General features: G+C 36.1%; 1 long non-coding RNA gene across 1 annotated transcript in view; it reads right to left on the bottom strand.

The window, feature by feature from the left end:
* Positions 1-14,513, bottom strand: part of LOC127538811 (uncharacterized) — a 69,363-nt gene extending 54,850 nt beyond the window's left edge. Inside the window, exon 1 of the long non-coding RNA XR_007947762.1 lies at positions 14,201-14,513. This is a non-coding gene — a long non-coding RNA (uncharacterized LOC127538811). The remainder of the gene's footprint in view (positions 1-14,200) is intronic.
* Between the last annotated feature and the right edge of the window lie 2,082 nt (positions 14,514-16,595).

The following is a 16,595-nucleotide window of genomic DNA, read 5'->3' as shown; positions in this document are numbered from 1 at the left end:
TGGTCATTTCTTACAGAGCAATAATATTCCATAACATTCATATGCTACAATTTACCCAACCATTCTCCAATTGATAGGCATCCATTCAATTTCCATTTTTCTAACCACTACAAAAAGAGCTGCCACAAACATTTTGGCACATACAGATCCCTTTCCCTTTTTTAATATCTGTTTGGGTTATAAACCCAATAGTAACACTGCTGGATCAAAGGATATACACAGTTTGATAACTTTTTGAGCATACTTCCAAATTGCTCTCCAGAATGGCTGGATCCATTCACAGCTCCACCAACAATGCATCAGTGTTCCAGTTTTCCCACATCCCCTCCAACATTCGTCACTATCTTTTCCTGTTATCTTAGCCAATCTGATAGGTGTGTAGTGGTATCTCAGAGTTGTCTTAATTTGCATTTCTCTGTTTAATAATGACTTGGAGCATCTTTTCTTATGGCTAGAGATAGTTTCCATTTCTTCATCTGAGAATTGTCTGTTCATATCCTTTGACCATTTATCAATTGGAGAATGGCTTGATTTCTTATAAATTAGAGTCAATTCTCTATATATTTTGTAAATGAGGCCTTTATTAGAATCTTTAACTATAAAAATGTTTTCCCAGTTTATTGCTTCCCTTCTAATCTTGTTTGCACTAGTTTTGTTTGTACTAAAGCTTTTTAATTTGATATAATCAAAATTTTCTATTTTGTGATCAATAATGATCTCTAGTTCTTCCTTGGTCACAAAGTCCTGTCCTCTTCCACAGGTCTGAGAGGTAAACTATCTTATGTTCCTCTAATTTATTTATAATCTCATTCTTTATGCCTAAATCATGAACCCATTTTGATCTTATCTTGGTGTATGGTATTAAGTGTGGGTCCATGCCTAGTTTCTGCCATACTAATTTCCAGTTTTCCCAGCAGTTTTTGTCAAATAGTGAATTATTATCCCAAAAGTTGGGATCTTTGGGTCTGTCAAACACTAGATTGCTATAGTTATTGACTATTTTGTCCTGTGAACTTAACCTATTCCATTGATCAATTACTCTATTTCTTAGCCAATACCAAATGGTTTTGACCACTGCTTTATAATATAGTATTAGATTAGGTACAGCTAAGCCACTTTCATTTGATTTTTTTTTTTCATTAGTTCCCTTGAAATTCTTGACTTTTTGTTCTTCCATATGAATTTTGTTGTTATTTTTTCTAGGTCATTAAAATAATTTCTTGGGAGTCTGATTGGCATAGCACTAAATTAATAGAAGGATGAAGAAATTATTAATCTTAATTCTGATAGGGTTTTTTAATGTGAAATTAGAATATTCTATGTGAGATTTAGAGATTGATTTACAACTGTTCCCATTGTTTATAGGGAGATGCTGACAACAATGGTCTATATCTTTATCCCTTTGAACATGGTTTAATAACATATTTTTGATATAGATTGGTTATTGAGCATCTTAAAGTAAAATTATTTGTGTAATGTTGAATTTAAGACCCATACACTTAGATATGAAGATAAGCTGTGAATTTTCTAAGATGAATTCTTTTTTTTTTAATTTAATTTTATTTAATAATAACTTTATATTGACAGAATCCATGCCAGGGTAATTTTTTTACAACATTATCCCTTGCACTCGTTTCTGTTCTGATTTTTCCCCTCCCTCCCTCCACCCCCTCCCCTAGATGGCAAGCAGTCCTATATATGTTAGATATGTTGCAGTAAATAGGATGAATTTCTTAATGTTATTAATGTAAGTAGAATTAGTCAATACCTATTTAAGATATGTGATCCTTGAGAGCTACATTCACCTGAATCTTTGATTAATGAGACTTGTTATTTGGTAAACTCCCTTGGGACTGTAGCTGATATTATTTGGAGTTTTGAATTCTATATGAATCAGGCCAGTAATACACTACCTGAAAGGAATATGCCACAAGCTACTCAAAGGAATGTGATCTTGAAAAAGTTACAGGTGGAGGTTAGTATCTGGGCAAGAGTAAGGAAGACAACCTTAAACTCCAATTAAGGTAGAATCTTTCTGACTCAGTTTCATAATTATTCTTGAGTCTGACCATAAGGTGAAATTGTTAAACTGAGCTAAGAATGCTTTATCCTGTCAAGTATGTGTTCTCAGGCTGAGGCCTGAAGGATCATTTTATATGATTTTATATATATATGCATATGCATATATGATTATAATCATGTCTCTACTTTTTCCTCTTATAGCAAGTTTCTATAATCAGAGCAAGTGTTCAGTGTATGTAAGATCTTGCAGTTTCCTATCTAAAAATATGTGGTGATTAAATGGATTTGGTCTAGTCATCTGTCTGTTGCTAAATATATATATATATATATATATATATATATATATATATAATCTGACTGCTTCTTTTAGTAAGGATAAACTGATAACTGATAAACATTTTTACCGGTGAAAGGTTACTTACTCTAATTACTGGAGACACAAATGGTTAGGGTGATAGATGGTCCCAGATAGGAATCAGAAGTACAGAACCCTAATTTGTATGCTGAATAGGCTCATTAGACTCCAGGCCACGGTCGAAATAATTACTAACCAGATGACAAAGGCACTGGATTTGTTATAAAATTGAGAGAGCATATAGTTAGCAAGGAAAGGGCTTTTATAAGTCCTCTAGTGGAATTGACAATTTCCCAGTAGAAAGGGAGTAGTACCTCATGAGATTGGGGTGTGCCCTTAGTTGGCAGACTAAATCCCGAAAGGGACTTAATCACACTAAAAGAGTTAGTTAGCTGTAAGAAGAAATGGGGTCAGAAAGCACAGAGAAATTAGGAGAGATACCACATTGTATGGAGGAAGGGAAAAGATACCAGAAGGCAGAATGCTGTGAGGAGGAGACCTAGAGAAGAGTGGCAGCCAGATGGCCCATATTGATTTTATAGGGAAAATTTAATCTCAGGTACATGAATGGGATTTTTACAGAAGAAAGATTGAGAACCCTAGAGAGAGAAATCTAATTAGACAATGATGGACCCCAGTAGAGAAAAAGGGCAAGCCAGGTTCAGAGGGATTGGAAACTGAGAAAACGATTATTGAAGAAATGTATCAAGAATGGTGTGAGAGTTCTTTAATGGTTAATAAATAAAGAGGAGGTAATGTATGGGATAAACTGAGTGAAGATACTACCGTGTTTCCCCGATAATAAGACACTGTCTTATTAATTTTTTGGTCAGAAAAACACCAGAGGGCTTATTTTCAGGGGAGGGCTTATTTTAATGAACATTGATGGCAATTTTAATAAACAGGTAAATATGAACAAAAAAAAGTACCTTTATTCAATAATGATCATGTCATCTTCTTCAACAACATCGTCATAAGTGTCCACACCCTGAATTCCGTCCTGGATGTCTTGCGCCTTTATTTCCTTCAGAAGAAATGGACTCAATCTGTCATGTCCAGCAATATAGCTCTCTTTAAATGAACATGTCTTGTCCACGTAACCTGCTCATAGTGCCTTGGCGACACAGATGTCAGTAATTTTATCCCATGACTTCTTCACCCAAGTCACGACTTCTTGCAGACAGGGCTTCACAAAGTTTCCACACTGATTTCTTTCCATTCTATTTTCAATGTAGTCATTGACTTCCATGCGCAAATGGTCCTTGAATGGCTTATTTATTGCAATATCAAGGGTCTGGAGATAGGCAGTCGTTCCTGCAGGAATCATTACTTGATCTATTCTTCTCTCTGCAAAGAAGTTCTTCATTTCTTTAGCGCGGTGAGTGCTGGCTGAGTTCTTTTATCCTCCATCATGCCCCCTGAGTTCTTCTTTTATCCTCCATCATGCCCCTTTTATCCTCCATCATGCCCCCTCACTCCCGCTTACATACCAGGTTTTTATGTTGTCCTGCCTCAGCTCTCCTCTGCGGCACTGCTCTCAATGGTGCCAGCAAGCAAATCACTGGGGAAGAACAGGATGACACGCTCACTGCTGCAGCTCTGATTGGATACAGCTTGGAGCATGGCGTGCGTTTCACTGGGGGGGAGGAGGAGGGGAGGACGGTGCATACAGAGGGTACCTTAATGTAGCATGTAGCGCAGGGGATCACCTTCACTACAGTAGCAATCTCAATAGGGCTTATTTTCGGGGGAAGGCTTATTTTAGAGGAATCTTACACAGTAAGGGGAGGGCTTATTTTTGGGATAGGTCTTATTATTGGGAAAACACGGTATACCTTAATTGTGACTTGAGAATTTATAACAAGTAGAGATAAAGCTTAAAAAAAAAAAAAGTTGCAGGTGTTCCTCCCCTCCTGTTTCCCACTACCTCTTAATGAGCATTTAAGTACCTCTTTTTAAGGCAATTTAGTCTTTTATTTCTGGGATAATTTCTGAGATTAGAATTTAATTCTAATGGGAGAAAAGGCTAGGCTGAGAGGTAAAGCTTTGTGCCTTCAGGCTGTTTAATCTTACATTTTGCAGTTTACTTTGCACTCTACTAACTAATACCTTGTCATATGGGAGATGCTCTTTCTCGGAGATCTATAATAAACCCCTTTTTGTTTTTTCTTACTCAGAGAGTCTCTATTTTTGTAGTCACTACTGTCCCACACACTCCCATTTGGGATCTACTATGAGATTCTAATGTTAAAAAAAAAAAAAAGTAAGGCATAAGAGGGAGCTTCCTTTTGGTCACCTACTATCCATCAAATTAATCAACAAAGGACAGGAAGATGGAGGTACTTGCACAGTGTCAACCTGAATTTAAATGAAAACAGTCAATACAACAAAATTGACCTGTTTAAGCAAAAAAAGTGACTTGCAAATCAAAGTATCAAACAGGAAGTGCTGGGGTACTCCAGGAAGGGACTGGGAACAGTGTTTTTATAGAGTGCTAAATTGGTTGATTGTTGTCCTTTGTTCTCTAAGGACATCACTGTGTTAGAATCAAGTTACAGTGCTTCTGACTGTGGCTGATCAGACCAATATGATCTCAGAATGTTCTGCCATAGGTCAGACACAAATAGTTCCTATGAACATTGGGAGTGGCTTCTCTAACTTTATGCATCTGATGCTTCTTCTGAGCTAATTCAATCCTGTTTTGTTTTTAGAACACAGTACCTTCTCTGATAAGGAAAGCCATGCTGAGAGGTCCTGTGCCAATGTCTCTTCTGTCATGAAATATACTCAGTTGAGTATGTACTTATATCACTTTTTTGGACCATCTTGTGAACTCTAGCTCACTATATTAAAAAAATGATTTTTTTTTAATGCCTACATTGGGCATTCCAACAGAGAATAATTAGGCTGCAGGTGGGAGGAGTTAGTCTTCTCTCATTGTCACCAGTTAAGTTGTTTTGCATAACAAGCAAAAGTCTGAAAAGATAGCTTGGGAATTTTTGGAGAAGAGAGTTTGGGAAATTTACAAAATAATTAGAGGTTGGAAGTGACCAGTCTGGTTAGCCTCAGAATTTATTGGCCTAGCAACTAAGACCAGAGCTACTTCAACAAGTTTTTAATCAATTTTGTCAATTACATATGGTTTCTGTACTTATATATGTATCATTTTTGCTATTTGGAAGAATTTGTACATAATGGCAAAAAAAGTAAAGTTAATATAAAGTGCTATCATCTATTAAAGGAGTCCTTATGAAAAGGGATGAGCACATAAAAAGTAATATGTTACATTTATTGCTCAGTTTATAGAAAATGTGCTTGGTTATTAATGTAATGCAGGAGAAACTGAGGCAGGAGAGAGATTAGAGAGTTTTAATATTTTATTAATGGGAGAGTAAGATTGATTGGACAAGACTCTCATTTGGAATTATCCAGTCAGACAGAGATAAAGATATACTAGGATCAAGGAATTCATGTTGGTCCCAGGGCTGGAGGAGACTGGCATCTCAAAGAATCTAGTATAAAGCATACAGCCACCAGCCTCCACCCTCCAGCAATGAATGGAGGAACCCCAACTTCTTAAATATCTTTTCTCTAAACAAAGGAAGGGGTAAGAAGTGAGGGAAAACCTCTATCAGGATAGGGAGGCCATAAATCCTAGAAAACCCAGAGACAGGATGTCTGAATACAAAGAAGTAAAGATATCAATGAGATATATTGGAATGTTTTAGAGGGATATTGTAAATCCTTGAGGACAGAAAAGAGTCAGGAGATCTATTCTCTTGTTTTTCTTGCTAATTTATAACCTGAGAGCAAATAATCCTCAGTTTTACTGGGTCAGAGGGGGATTTACAACTAAAGAGATTGAGATAGAACAGTTAAGGAAACTGAGACAAGGGAAACTCATACAGGGAAACTGAGTCAGGACAGTTAAAGAAAACTGTGGCATAACATTATAGTATGCTTACTAATATGAGAGCAATTTCTAATTCCAAATGATGTGTTTGAGGTTTAGCCCCAAATAATGTGTTTGTGAGCATCAAATATTGGGGTTCAGTCATGTGAAGAATTCATAATGGTCATTCTCTTTGGCAAAAGATTTATTTAGGAGAAAATGTTACAGACAAAATGAAGTGATAATAGATACCAGGAGTGGTAAAAAAACAAAATAGAGTTGGGAGAGCATATTGTTAGCAAGGAAAGGGGTTCTAACAATTAAAACCAATTAATGATGAAAAAGACAAGTTCCCTAGTGGAACTCACAATTAACTAGGAGAAAGGGAACATTTCATAAGTTTAAGAAATTGTCACAGTCAACCCTACCTTCTGCAGTCATCAGTCTTTTTTTTTTTTTTTAATAGCTTTTTATTTACAAGATAAAAGAATCATAAAGTTATTTTGACCTTTGGATGCAGTATTTTCCTATAATTATATTCTTTCCAGTCCCAGACAGAAAAAAGGACCATACAGATCACCAAAAGGTCACACAAACAGGAAATGACATCACATTAATTTGTAGACCTCAAATGAGTGAGGCCTACATAGCCAGAAGAAAGCAGGATGAGGACGGCTAACTGCACAAGGGACTAGAAAGAGGCCTGTATCAAAGGGCACTATAAAAGGGCACTGAGTCCAAATACTTTCTAGAATGAGAGAGACTTATAGAAAAAAACAAAAAGGGGGATAGGAATTTAATGAAAAAGATGATAACATATCCTTTTTTATTATGAAAGCTTTTTGTTTTCAAGCCATATGCATTGATAATTTTTCAGCATTGACTTTTGTAAAAACTTGTGTTCCAAATTTCCCCCCTTACTTCCTACCCCCTCTCCTAGATGGCAAGTGATCTAATATATGTTAAACATGTTAAGAAAATCCATGTTAAAAACAATATCTATAATACACACACACACACACACACACACACACACACACAAACACACACAATTATCTTGCTGCACAAGAAGAATCAGATCAAAAAGGGCAAAAAATGAGAAAGAATACAAAATGCAAGCAAACAACAACAAAAAGGGCAAAAATGCTATATTGTGATCCACACTCAGTTCCCATAGTCCTCTCTCTGGGTATAGATAGCTCTCTTCATCACAAGATAATTGAAACTGGCCTGAATTGTAACATTTGAAAACACATCTCTAATGAGAGTTTCTTAACGGTTGAATACCTATATCAAATCCTGAAATAAGTCAAACTCATGAGTGGAGCAATAAATCATCTGTATTGACAAATTCAGATATGGTTCAGCTCAACCTAATAGAAAGTAAATATTTTGAAAGTAGGAATGCAAGGACATTATTGAAATTCTGACAATAGTAGGATCATTTATGGGAGTGTCAGGTTAATATTACATTTGGTATTCACAGTTTCTGTTATTAACAGTTTTTCTGCCATCTATTTGTTTTGGCCCCCCCTTTTTTGTATTACATAAAACATGTTTAAAATTTAATATTTTCTTACCCTAAGTACTTGAGTGGGATCTGAGATCCTTTATAACAGAGAGATTTTTAACTGAAATTTCCAGGATTTTCCCTGGTTGTTGCAGACATATGCCAGAGAAATTTTGTGAGCTGCAGACCCTACCAAATAAGTACATTGGTTTTCATGTCAAGAATGCTCTAATAACAAAGTTACATTGGAGAATAAAGAGGTTCATTCAAGGAATTTCTACACTAAAAATGGCCAAGTCCAGGTAGCATTTTTGAAACACGAAGGCAGAAAGTAAGCATAGTTAGCAAAATTGGTTCACAAAACATTAATCTAAAAGCTAGATAATCCCCTTTCTTTTGCATCCAATTTAGTGGGGTTTTTTTAAATTTAATTTTATTTAATAATAACTTTATATCGACAGAATCCATGCCAGGGTAATTTTTTTTACAGCATTATCCCTTGCACTCGCTTCTGTTCTGATTTTTCGCCTCCCTCCCTTCACCCCCTCCCCTAGATGGCAAGCAGTCCTATATATGTTAGATATGTTGCAGTATATCCTAGATACAATTTATGTGTGCAGAACCATCTTGTTGCACAGGGAGAATTGGATTCAGAAGGTAAAAATAACCCGGGAAGAAACAAAAATGCAAATAGTTCATATCCATTTCCCAGTGTTCTGTCTTTGGGTGTAGCTGCTTCTGTCCATCATTTATCAATTGAAACTCAGTTAGGTCTCTTTGTCAAAGAGATCCACTTCCATCAGAATACATCCTCATATGATATCATTGTCGAAGTGTATAATGATCTCCTGGTTCTGCTCATTTCACTTAGCATCAGTTCATGTAAGTCTCTCCAAGCCTCTCATCCTGCTGGTCATTTCTTACAGAACAATAATATTCCATAACATTCATATACCACAATTTACCCAGCCATTCTCCAATTGATGGGCATCCATTCAATTTCCAGTTTCTAGTCACTACAGACAGGGCTGCCACAAACATTTTGGCACATACAGGTCTCTTTCCCTTCTTTAGTATCTCTTTGGGATATAAGCCCAGGAATAACACTGCTGGATCAAAGGGTATGCACAGTTTGATAACTTTTTGGGCATAATTCCAGATTGCTCTCCAGAATGGTTGGATTCGTTCACAACTCCACCAACAATGCATCAGTGTCCCAGTTTTCCCCCATCCCCTCCAACATTCATCATTATTTTTTCCTGTTATCTTAGCCAATCTGACAGGTGTGTAGTGGTATCTTAGAGTTGTCTTAATTTGCATTTCTCTGACCAATAATGATTTGGAACACTCTTTCATATGAGTGGCAATAGTTTCAATTTCATCATCTGAAAATTGTCTATTCATATCCTTTGACCATTTATCAATTGGAGAATGGCTTGATTTCTTATAAATTAGAGTCAGTTCTCTATATATTTTGGAAATGAGGCCTTTATCGGAACCTTTAACTGTAAAGATGGTTTCCCAGTTTGCTGCTGCCCTTCTAATCTTGTTTGCATTAGTTTTGTTTGTACAAAGGCTTTTTAATTTGATATAATCAAGATTTTCTATTTTGTGATCAGTAATGGTCTCTAGTTCATCTTTGGTCACAAATTTCTTTCTCCTCCACAAGTCTGAGAGATAAACTATCCTATGTTCCTCTAATTTATTTATAATCTTGTTCTTTATGCCTAGGTCATGGACCCATTTTGATCTTATCTTGGTATATGGTGTTAAGTGTGGGTCCATGTGTAATTTCTGCCATACTAATTTCCAGTTATCCCAGCAGTTTTTATCAAATAATGCATTCTTATCCCTAAAGTTAGGATCTTTGGGTTTGTCAAACACTAGATTGTTATAGTTGACTCTTCTGTCTTGTGAACCTATCCTTTTCCTCTGATCAACTAATCTATTTCTTAGCCAATACCAAATGGTTTTGGTGACTGCTGCTTTATAATATACTTTTAGATCAAGTACAGCTAGGCCACCTTCATTTGATTTTTTTTTTCATTAATTCCCTTGAGATTCTCGACTTTTTATTGTTCCAAATAGATTGGTTTTGGACTATCTCTTGGCTGCTGAAGGAGGTGTATGTGTGATTGTTATTTATATATCCCCCCTTCTAGGACTTAGACATGTATAATTCCTCATGTTGATTCATGTTGTTTCTTACATCACTACTAGCTTGTGTTATTTTACTATTTGCTTGTGTAATATCTCCCATGCTGATGGATTTATGTGTACCTGTTTCAAGTAAGACCTCTTCAGCCCAGAGGAAACCTCTTAACAATATCTGGTTTGGTGTTTTCATCTCCCTTCCTGAAAAGTCAGGAAGGACATGATCACCTATATTCTAAAACAAAAGAAAGTGGCAGATGTAGAGGACTGGAACTCTGGAGAAGTATACTTGAAACAAGGATACTTACAACAAGGTGTTATCTCAGTGTGATTGATGAGATGACAATTTTCTAGTTTACATATACTTAGTACTTAATATGGTGATGTAATGGTTCTCTAGTTTATACTCAGTATGCTGTAATGATGTAATTGTAATAGGCTACTTAAGGGCTGACAGAACTGGGGATACAGTAAGTGAGAGTGAAATGACTGTGAAAGAGACAGACTATGAAAAAAGACAATAAAGACTTTAGACTCTATTCCTGACCATTTTTGTGGTGACTATCCTGCTGAGACCAAGGCCTGTCTGGAGGACCTCCAGAAAGCTAGCCCGAACATCACAGATAATGTTAATTATTTGCCAACATTTTTATTGGGAAGAACTCTCTAGGTGTAGTACCACAAGTCTATAAACATTGCTACTGAGGGAGGCTAAGGCTGGTTTTTTGCTGAAGTATGAGAGTTCTGTGTTCCATCAGATAAGAAGATTGGGTGTCTACACTATCAGCACCAAAATAGTAAGTGCCTGGGAGTTGGAGGCCACCACACTTCCTAAGGAAGGGAGATGAGTCCAGAAACAATACTGGTGAAACTCTACTGCAACTCAGTTATGGGGGTACGAGTGGACATTCTGCTTCCAGCCTGGATGATCCAGGAAGACCCTGTCTTAAAATTTATAAACAAAAAGAAATCATATTGATGTGTTTTCTTTATACATAAAATTTATTTCTGAATATAAGTCCAGTGAACATTCCCCTAAAACAAAGATTACAAACAAAAGCTTAGCAAAATCAATCAACACACCAACAGTATATGCATGTTCATAGTTCCATCTTTGTAATGAAGGGAGGAAGGTACCTTTTCCCAACTTTTCTCTATTTGATAAGTATGGTCAGTATAATTATACCAAGTTCAGGTTGTTTGGGTATTTTGTGTGTGTGCGGGTAATTATTTTTATTATTCTTTTTATGTTGTTATAGATGTTGTATATATTATTTTTTTGGATTTGCTTACTTTGAAATAATTCATATCTTTTCCCATACCACTATGAATGCTTCAAATCTATTATTTTTTATGGTAAAGTACTATTTTATTACATTATTAAGCCACAACTTATTTGTGCCTAGTTCATGGGTATTTATTCACTTCCAGTTCTTTGCTATCTCATTCTCATACACATACCCTTGCAATATTTTGGATTTTTCTGTTTTTGATCTACTTGAGGATGTATGACCAGATATTGGGATCTCTGAATCAAAGGATACAGATCTTTCAGTTGCTTTTTTTTGGACAAAATTCAGAATAATTTTTTAAATTATTGGACCAATTTGCAGCTTCACCAACCCCTCAACCCTTCCAGCATTGCCTATTTGCCACTTTATTGGGTATAAGCTGAAGTTTTTAAGTTTTCTAAATAAATTTTGATATTTTATTTCATGTTCATTTCATAATAAACTTCTATTCTAGAGTAATCCTTGATGACAAAGAAGGGGGAAAACAGTTCAGCAAAACTAATCATCATGGTTAAAAATGATTGACACTACCTGAAATGTTCCATACCTAAGAAAGAAGAAGGGGAGAGAAAAGGTGCCTTTTCATACCTCTTCTTTGAGGTCATCCTTGGCTATTCTAAATTCATAGCATTCAGTCTCAATTGTTTTGTAGCTGTTGTTCTTTCCATTTACATTTTTGCATTTTTTTTGTTTACATTATCTTCTGGGTTCTGCTTAGTTAGTTTAATTCTGTTCATAGTCTTTCAACTTTTCTGTAAATTCAGTATATTCCTTGGGTCTTATAGTATGCACTATATAAATATAAGCTATTACTTAGTATTATTACTAAACAGTAGCATCCGATTCCATTTATGTACCACAATATGTTTAGCTATTTTCTAATCAGTGGGAGACTTTTTTCTAATTATTTTCTACTAAAAAATGAACTATTGTGAATACCTTGGTGTATATAGTGTCTTTCTTTTAATTATAACTTCTTTTGTGCCTAGCAGTAGAATTTCTGGGTTAAAGATAATGGACAATGTTATTTTCTTAAAACAATTGCAAATTGCAATGAAAAAGATTAGATCTATTCATATCTCTACCAATATGCATCTCATCTTTCCCATCCTCTTCAACACCAACTTAATTTTTGCTATGCTTGCCAGCTTGCTGAATATGGGTTATATTGATGAGTATAACTCTCAGAGTTATATTGAGATGTATTTCTCTCATTATAAATGATTGGGACTATTTTGTAATATGGTTCTTGAAATATTTTCTTGAAATAAAAGTCTGTTCACATCTTTAGGTCACATCCCCTGGAAAGGAACTCTTGATTTTACATATTTATGTAGTTTTCTCTATATATATGTTAAATATCATATTCTTATCAAAGACATTTAATGCAAAATTTTCTCTTAATCCAAAATAGCAGATTTTATTAATAGCATTTAGTAATTCTTTAGACATCACCATAAAAATAGTATATAGTTTCATTTTTAGTGAGATTGGAAGTTCTATTCTAAGATCTCATTATGATGTGGGGATAAACCTACTTATATAGTTCAAAATCTGACAAGTGCTATCAAACTTTAAAGGGTTTGAGAAGAGATCTAATGATCAAACATAGGTCATTTTGAAGAGGGGACCCAGAAACTCTAAAAATCCTTAAAGGAGAAAATCTCCTTTAACTCTGCCTCAGTGAGGGACCCTGCCCCGAGGGACAAACAATTTCATCCTGATTCTGGGTGGGGTCAGCTCAGTCCTGAAACTCATTGAATTCAATTCAAATTCCAGCTCAAGCTGAAACCCAGGGATGAGCCAACTTGGGACTCCACCCACCAGCCCCCTTCAGCTTATTGTAGCCAAAGCTCTTGTTATAAAAGAGCCAAACTAAAACCCTCTCTTTGCAGAGGGTACAAACATGCCATGGTATGCCATGCTAGGCTCTGCCATGATATGCCAAGGAGCTTCTGTCCACAGGAATACTCTTTCCAGTGCCATCCTCTCTTTATCCTCACCTATTTCCTAACCAGCCTCTCTGTCAGGATTTCTAACCTTACTTCTACTCCCCATAATAAACCTCTTTTATCAATCTAGGTTTTCGGATCTATAAATTCTTACAGAGAACCTCTGTGTTGCCAGAAGGGAGTCCCCAAAACTCCCTACCCTTGTGCCAAATCCCAAGTGGTTGCAGGGGAGCCAGACCTCTCCATTTGGTTCCCTGAACTCCGAACCTGCCACTAGACCTTATCTTTTAACTCCCTGACCACCAGAAACCCTAATTTCATTTTGGTTCCCTAAATCTAAACCTTATCAATTTGAGGACTAGTCTAGATAAATTTTCAGAGACTCAATAAGTTGGTGACAATTTAGAGTTTTTTGTCTGCTAAAATTCTCTACCAAGGAATTGCAATCAGCATGTCAATGAAATACAAAATTCTTAAAGTACTGGAAACATTCATGGAATAATCAATGCTAGTCTGAACATGAATTAATAATGAATTCTCTTCTAGGCTGGATTTGTGATTTCATTGGTTTAAGGAACTTTCAAGTGAGGAAATGCTGTCTGTTAATACAAATCATCACTTTTTCTGAAAGTTATGGCTTTGGAGAATTGACTAGGGTCACATAGCCAATGTGTATGTCAGACAAAATTTGGAACTTCTACAAGAAGTTCTTTCTCTTTAAGATAATTTCTGTTTTATCGTGTATATATTTGTACATAGTTTGCATATTATTCCTCCCATTAGATTGAAAACGTTTTGAGAATAGAGATAGGTTATTGTTGTTGTCATCATTGTAATTTTCATCATCATCAACATCATTGTTGTTTCTCTCTTTGTAACTCCAGCACTCAGTGCCTGGCACATAGTATAACTCTTATTGAGAATGGCTTCAAGGACAGTTTTCTATATATAAAACCGTGGTATTTCTACCCAATTGTCTTTTATGACTAGGGAATTAGGTAAAATTATAAAGATGTGTTTTACCAGTTTTATGGTCCTTATCTTTTCCATTTAATGTTCCTTCTTCAGAAATAGTAATAATTTACCAGTTTTATGGTCTTATTTTTTTTTCCATTTAATTTGCCTTCTTCAGAAATGCCTTCTTCAGATACTTCTTGGAAAGGAATGATTCAGCAGATTATGTGAAGACCAGTAAAGCTGCAAAAAAAAATTTTTATTGCAGCAAAGACCACTTTAAAGAAAAAGAGGAACATGTGGAATATAGACATGGTCACTTTTCATATGGGTGACAAACCCACATCTGGTACATTTCTCTTTTTCTTGTGTACCCATGTGATGTCTCTCTCCTGTTCCCTCTCCTTTCTTTTCTTTTGTCCTTCCCCCCCCATACACCCACCCACAAGTACCCCCAAAGAACTACATTCAAAAGAAAATTAGCATTGAGCATAGAGTTGTCCACTCAGTTGTTGTTTGTCTTTTGTTCTTGAAGAAGACTATGGCGACTAAAAGTAACATAAGACAATTTTTAAAAACAGCTATCCCTTGTACTTTCTTGGGAGGAGAGAGTTTTTCTCTACCCTGTCACTACATCAACCCCTCACCAGCTATGCTAATTACTTGCATGTGGCCAGTAATTGCTTCTCTACAAAAGCCTTAGATTATCTTCTACTTTGAATTATTTTTCCTGAACAAAGGTTACCAGAGAGTGGTTATAAGGGGATAGACGTTTTAAGACTGGTAGTGGTCTTGGAGTTCATAGGTTCTTCAGAGAGGTGTTTCTCTATAGCTGTTGTAACTCAGAGGTGATGACTACCTGGGAAAATGAGCCATGTATGAGATAGAGACTTTGAGTTCCATTTTTTGTAGTATTGATTTTATGCTTTAAATTTTTGTTAATGTTCATTGTTTGGGTCCTGAAGGACTCATATTGAATGTAAATAGCAATCACTTCTGCTTTGGCCAGAAACATTGAGGTCTTTTCCCCACCCTTAATCACTGAACAGGTATGGCCTCAATCAAACTAAGACTAGTAGAAGACTTTAGCTTAAAAATGCCAAAGTCTCCTATTTCACCCAGGGCCATCTCCAATCTTTTTGATTTATATCATGCCACTGGATCCCACATGGCTGTGGAGAGAAAAAATGAAGCAGGTGACTTTGCCCACCCCTCTTTTCAAATCCAATTCACTGATGGCATCACCTCCATCACTTCATGGTCCTCTTCAAGAACAAACAATAACATTTTAATTTTGTTAAATATTTCCTAATTACATTTTAATCTGGTTCAGGCCCCACTTGTGGGCCACACGTTTGACATCTTTGCTGTAGAAAACAGACAAAAAAGATTTGGTCCTTATCCCAAATAATATAGCTTAAATATGGAAGGTCTGTTTCTCTCCTTCACTCACACACACTCACATACAAATAACTCTTCCTAGGGAAGAGTTAAAAACAAAGTTTATGGGAACCATGATTAGGGAGATGTCACTTCTGGTTTGAAGAATAGAGAGAAGAAAGGTTTCATGGAGGAGATGACATTGAATTGTGGCCAGGATTTTGACAAAATTCAAAGGGAGAAGAATTGCAAGCAAATAAATTTCCCTTAGAAGAAGTCAGGAAGGCACATTGTTCCAGAATTGGGGAACAATATAGTTTCTTCAAGATAAGAATATGTGATAGAGGGGTAATAGGAGTAGAGCTAGAGAGGCTAAAACTAAAATAAGTAGTCTGGACTTAGCTTTTCGTTTATTAAAGACTCAGAAAATAATATGAGGAGATCTGTGACATAGCTTGAAGGAATGCTGTATTTTCTTCCTAAACACTCTTATTGACCATTCCATTTACAATCCTTTCACATCAGCTTAAAACTAAAATTTTAGTCTTATGATTCTTTTACTTTCTCTAGCAATTTTTTTTTTTTTGGCTAAGTCCAATTTTTTAAAACATTACTGAGTGCACTTGATTGCAGATTCTGCCTTCAGCCCTTCTCTGTACAGCTCTGGCCTTGGCCTCACATGCCTTGTGTCACGGTGAGCAGCACAAATAGATGATTTCACTCCAAAACTTTCTAACTTGACGATTTTATCACGCTATTTAATATTGTTTGTAGTAGTCTGCAAGGGGATACTGGCTGACTTGATCAAGCAGCCAGAGCTAGCTACACAGGCCAAAGTCTGGGCCCATCATAGAAACGCAAAGAGGAGGCCAGCAGAACAAACAATAGAATTGACACTTTCGGAAAATTCTTAGAAAAGGATCTCTCAGGGATCTCAGTTCGGAGCATGGCCGCCTTGGCGTTCCATCTAGGCCCCAGGAGCGGGTCCTAAGCCTTCCTTGAGCTTTCCTGCGCCCCCACACAACTTACTAGGGCTAAACTGCTGTGTCACCAGCAGTAATTTACAAGAAAATGAGAAGGAGAA

Source organism: Antechinus flavipes, chromosome 1 (genome assembly GCF_016432865.1).
Source record: "Antechinus flavipes isolate AdamAnt ecotype Samford, QLD, Australia chromosome 1, AdamAnt_v2, whole genome shotgun sequence".
NCBI lineage: Eukaryota > Metazoa > Chordata > Mammalia > Dasyuromorphia > Dasyuridae > Antechinus > Antechinus flavipes.
The sequence above is the reverse complement of the archived record's forward strand: the minus strand, read 5'-3'. Positions and strand labels throughout refer to the sequence as shown.